General features: G+C 44.0%; 1 long non-coding RNA gene across 1 annotated transcript in view; it reads right to left on the bottom strand.

Moving 5' to 3' along the window:
• Positions 1-2709: 2709 nt before the first annotated feature.
• LOC146776054 (uncharacterized) overlaps positions 2710-6000 on the bottom strand; it is a 63938-nt gene continuing 60647 nt past the window's right edge. Inside the window, exons 2-3 of the long non-coding RNA XR_014972244.1 lie at positions 4685-4958; positions 2710-2988 (exon numbers count right to left, since the gene is read on the bottom strand). This is a non-coding gene — a long non-coding RNA (uncharacterized LOC146776054). The remainder of the gene's footprint in view (positions 2989-4684; positions 4959-6000) is intronic.

The raw sequence follows: 6000 nt of genomic DNA, 5'->3' as shown, positions 1-6000 counted from the left end.
AAAAAGACATGCTGTGTAAAAACCATGAGTACTTTGTTAGTTCCAGCTTCTTTTTTAATGTTTTTAACCCCAACCCTCCCTAACCCCCTTGATCACTCCCTACCCCCCTCCTGCTCCGTCCCTCCTACCTCCCTCCCCCCCCCAAATGAGGCATAAGGACTCTGTCCTTTCGATGAAAAGGCTGGTTAACCACCCGTCCCCTCCTGTGCAACTGCCAGAACCAAAAGCCAAAAAAACAAGCCCTTAATTACACATGCAAAGATATATGAGCACCGCAACCGTAGCGCAACAAGAGAACCAAAAAACTCAAGAAAACATTTTATTTTGGGTTACAGCAAGAGACCCAATACTTTCTGTGTGGTGCAGTGCTTCCCTAAAAACAAACACATTCCCCTAGGACCCCTGGACCCTCCATTGAAAAAGACATCAAAATCAAGAGCAGTGAGAGAGAACTGTATCCTTACAATGAATCCAAATACACCTTAGCCTGAATTTCTGAGTCAAAAAACTTTGTCTGACCCTGAAAAATGATTTTTAGCTTTGAGGGAAACAACAAAAACACCTGAGCTCCCTTAGACTGCAATGGTCCAATTAACTGCCGGAGCTGCCACCTCCGTTCCACGGTCGCTGGACATAAATTAGGCCTGACAAAGAACTCACACCCCCTTCCAACCCTTTTTTTATCAGGTCACGGAGACTTCAAAAGTGTTAGAAATTCATTTTGGAGGTACACAGAACAGTGCAAATGCAGTTATATAGCATTCAGGACACTGCCATTACACCTATATAGTTTTTGAATGATTTTGAGGTAATAACATTTTTGACCTCCATAAGGGGGGAAAGCTGAAATTTTACCACGCTCGGAGTTCCATGACTTCCGTGACCTTGTCCCCCTGAAATTTAAAAGAACAATTTTCAATGTTTTTGTAAAACTATTCATTCTATATCATTCATTATATGTTTAGCATGCTATTGAGCCACTGTAGCACTTTGTTTTTTTCATTTTATCCCAATTTTGACCGTTTTTGAACACTTTGATGCACCAATCATGTATTTGGACTAAGTCATTTTTCACTTCATGGAGACTTCAAAAGTGTTAGAAATTCATTTTGGAAATACACAGAAAAGTGCAAATGCACTTATATACCATTCAGAAAGCTGCAATTGCACCTACATAGTTTTTAAATGATTTTGATGTATTAATATTTTTGATCTCCATGGGGAGAGCCCTTAAGCTGAAGTTTTACCCAGCTCAGAGTTCCACGACCTCGGACACAACTGTGACGTTGTCCCCCGAACTTATTTTTGAAACTATTCATTTTGTTTCATTCATTGTGTGTTTATAATGTAATTAGGCCACTGTAACACTCAATTATTTGTATTTTAATCAATTTTTGAGCATTTTTTAACACTTTGATGCATCAATAATATTTTGGGACTTAGCCATTTTTTTCTTTAGGTAGACTTCAAAAGTGTTAGAAATTCATTTTGGAGGTACCTAGGACACTGTAAGTGCACATAGCATTCCACACACTGCAATTGTACCTATATACTTTTTTAATGATTTTGTATTATATATTTTTTGACCTCTTGGAGCACCATAGCCTTCTGTAGAAGTGACTCTGTTCCCCGAACACCTAAAAAAATGACAAATATCACTAAAACAGGTAGCTGGATGCTACATTTGGGTCTCAGACTCTGAAGCTTTATCATCTGAGGAATAATATGAGTCCTGGTTCCACAGGGACCCAAAAACAGTCATGAGGGTTGATACCGAAAATTAGCAAAACTCGCTTATAGTGAGCACTTCTAGCAAGTTTTGCTAATTTGTCAAATAGCTCAGGCTGGATATCAGAGAAACTGTTTGAGTGCACAAGACCTAAATACACTTGTTAGAAAGGTCAGGTCTGATGCTTTCATGTGGTGTATATACCTTTGATACCATATGAAGTTTTTTTCCAGCTTGAACTAGGAATGTGATGTGACTCTGAGCTCTATGGCCTGTAATGGAAAAATGAGTTTGACACCAAACACCTCAAAATGTCAGAAATAGGAGTCAGACATGTAACTGGAGGCTGGAAATGAGCCCTAGCCACTCTTGCTATATCACCTGAGATATATTATGGGGTCCTGGTGGCCACAGGGACCTGCAAACAGTCATTAGAGTTGGTACTGAAAATTAGCAAAACTCGCTAATAGTGAGCGCTTCTAGCGAGGTTTGCTAATTTGTCAAATAGCTCAGGCTGGATATCAGAGACACTGTTTAAGTGCACAAGATATAAATACACTTCTTAGAAAGGTCAGGTCTGATCCTTTCATGTGATCTATCTACCTTTGGTATTATCTGAAGTTTTTTTTTCAGCTTCCAGCCAAGGGAAAAACCTGATATCGACCCAATTTTGAGCACCTTGGGCTGGGTGGAAGAAGTGACTTTGCTCCCTTAAACCCAAAAACACTAGTATTTGTGTATTCATACATTTTGAAAAAGAATTTCCTGTGACTTTGAATGGGAATCCACCATTTAAAAAAGACCGAAGTGCACTGGTTGGTGCTCACGAGAGGCTTGCATATGATAAGTGGAGACTGAAACAGCAACTTCTAAGAAAGGAGGAAACAATGAGTAAGTAAACATTTAGAGATGCTGAAATATATTGAAAAGTTAAAATTTTAGAAACTGATATCAATTTATTTTGTTTCTTTAAATCACAGAACAGTTCCCGCAAAGGCAACCAAGAGAAAAATGTGTACTAAAGTTTTTTAATCAAATGCAATGCAATGATGTACCAGAGATTGCAGAGCTAATCCAGAATTGGAAACCGATGACAGAAAGCACATCTCCAACTGGTGATAAACAAATTAACTCATGTCTGAGTCACCAACGGTGGAGTGGAGTCTCTGTTGTTGACGAAGAAGGAAGAAGGAAGGCCGTTGAATTACGCATATTTCAAAAAGGAGAGGCGGTCTGTGATTTTCATGGGGAGCTAATATCTGCAACAGAAGGAATAAAGATGAATGAGCTGCCAAAGAAAAAAATGAGCAGCTTATTTTTTTTTTATTTATTATAAATTCTTTTTATTAAACATATTCAGCATATTCAACATAGGTACAGTTCCAACAGTTCAATGACAGGGCACACAGCGATACCAAGGTATATAAACATAGGAGGATGATAATTGGAAGTTATTTTGAGGGGGGACTGTCACATTCGGGGTCATCTGGTGGGGTACATATATAGCCACGATATGCGTTCCAGCGAGTCCAGATCCTAGACCACTTTCGGTAATGGGGTGGACTAGATCCTAGAGGGATTCTTGGCATAATGCCTACACAGATGCTAGGTACATTTAGGTACATCTAGTTAGGGAGACATCGTAGGAGTACGCACTTTTATCATGTGTTTCATAAACATGTATATATTCATGATTTCTGAAGATGGTAGAACTCGACCATTCCTTTACTTTCATAGTACTGCTAATCATATATCTCTGCTACTGTCTAATGGTTGTTGCAGCTCATTTATACTGCACTAGAATAACAACCGTTCAATAAATACTTATTCAAATTCCCAGACTGTTTATTCAGTGTATCTCTGAGACAAACTAAGTGAGCACGAATGACTGAGCGAAAGATAGCATATTGTTTCTACGATTCTGAGGGATCAGGATTGTCATGTTCTGAGGTTGCCCATAACTATTCTCTCCCCGATACGAGGAGACTCTAGTGGCACTGTGATCTAGCTAATATAGACAGGCTAACGTCACACACTGGCCGGACCTAGAAAGGAGAATTCTGGTTTTGACATGTAGGCTTTGCCCGCACCAACCACCCCCTACATGAGACAATTTGTTGAGACACAGGTGGCACTTAAATCTCTTAGTCTGGGTGAAATACACAGGGGCTGCATAAATGCAAGATTGGACGCCAAATACCCAAGGTGCGCCTGTCCAAATAATCATGTACAAATGGCCATCATCAGATGATTGTAACAAGACACACAGGCACTGGCCACCGTAAGTATGAACAAGGAAATTCAGGTCAGGCTGTACAGTGGACACTTGTACTACATTTTACGTCAATATATATGGTGCCAGGGGACAATGGCACAGAGCACAACCTATGCTGTAGACACTGAGAGTGTCCACGTTTTGTGATGACACACATGACACCTATGAAAACATGCCCCAGGGGATAGTAGTGGCCACACAACTCCATGGTCCTGAATGGGAATGACTGCAACGCACGCCACCATTCCTGCACTATGCGTATCGCACACTCATGCACATCATGTCACAGGCCACAACATAGGATATGCGTGCTGTGAGGCATGACACTTGAGAGACTAACTCCCATGTCTGGACTCAGCATCAGTGCCAACTGACATGGAACCCACATGTACTGAACTGGACAGGGCACAGGCAAGGTCCCAAAACCTGTTACACACCACCCCCACGCATGATGCTACAGGCATAGTTCACGTGGAGAAAGCGCCAGCCTACATTACCTTGTGAAGGAGTGACTACACACAGACCAGGGAACACATTGCAAGGAGGGGAAGGGAGACAGGAGAGCACCGCTATACTGTGGGTAACTGGATCTGCACAGGACATTTAAACCCTGGCAGTGTATCCATGCAACTGTGCACTTACAAATGCTGGTGACACACAACAAACACACATGTACCTACCCCTTTCCTGCTGCTGCTTCTCCTGTAAGCGCCTGTCCAAGTCTGGAAATACCACCGCCAGCACACGCTTGTGGATGTGGGTCAGACGGCGGCACCCGCGGTTCTTATGGGTCTCAGGTGAGTCCCCCAGCAGGACCCGTGCGATCCTCCGCGTCCAGCACCGGATATCCTGCCAGCGTTTCCTCACCTGGGCCAGGCGCCGCTTGCGACCATCCGCACTCCTCACGGCACTGACGGCGGTCAACCATATCTGCTTCTTGGCAGAGGCGCCTACCTGTGAGGATAAACAAGTGACACTACATCAATACACCAGGCACATGTCACAGAGAGACATATTGGAACAAATTTGCTGTTTACAACAAGGCATAGTATGCATCCAACGCATTGCACCTTTGTCATAGGGACATGATCCTCTGGGGAAGGGCAAAAGCAGTACGTGCCATTGAAAGTACACAGGTGGAATGAGGGCAATGACACAATCAATGATCGAGGCTCACACTGTGCATCACAAGCTACACCAGGATAATGTGCAGCACCTCAAAGCAGTCACATGCCACAGGCCACTGACGCTAACGCAGCAGAGTACACAGACACACACAGGCACAGGACATGCACCTGCCATTGCCACATGCAGCGACAAACCTCACTCTGCACATGTGCCACTAGACAGGGGGCTCACAGGTGTGGGGCTGGCCCTGCACATCAGACACACAGCACTGCTCCCTGCTCACATCACATGGGCAGGGTATATCCATCCCTCATGCAGCCCGGGTGCCACACTCCACATATGCACCCACCCTCATGACAGGGGACTTACACACACACCGATGTCCAGGGTACGAACACATCATGTGGACACTCTCAGCACAGGTACACAGAACTAACACACATCTGTGGTACAGTCACCTGTCACACTGGGCTGACCACATCATAAAATGAGGACTGTAGAGGCTACATTCCCAGGAGGACAAGACAGGCAGAATGTGGCATGCACCATGCAGTGATTGTCACAGTAAACACAATGCAAGTGAGGACGGCATACATGCACCACAGCATGCACTGGCTGGGAGACATCAGGCATTCCCCCCCGGGACCCCCCCCTACAGTACATAGCATGTGTGCCACACCTGGACACAATGCCAGAAGTCACAGTCACAAACAAGGGACACAGTCTGTGCTAGTAGACTCTGCACTCTCCTGATACCCTGGTCGGCCATACAGCAGGGGGTACTGTGAGAGGATCACATCCAGCAAAGCCAGGTTCTCCTCCAGGGTGAAAGGCTGTGACCTCTCCAAAGACCTTGACATGGTTCCAG

Source organism: Triturus cristatus, chromosome 12 (assembly GCF_964204655.1).
Source record: "Triturus cristatus chromosome 12, aTriCri1.1, whole genome shotgun sequence".
Classification (NCBI taxonomy): domain Eukaryota; kingdom Metazoa; phylum Chordata; class Amphibia; order Caudata; family Salamandridae; genus Triturus; species Triturus cristatus.
Note: the sequence above shows the minus strand (reverse complement) of the source record. Positions and strands in the feature narration are given on the sequence as shown.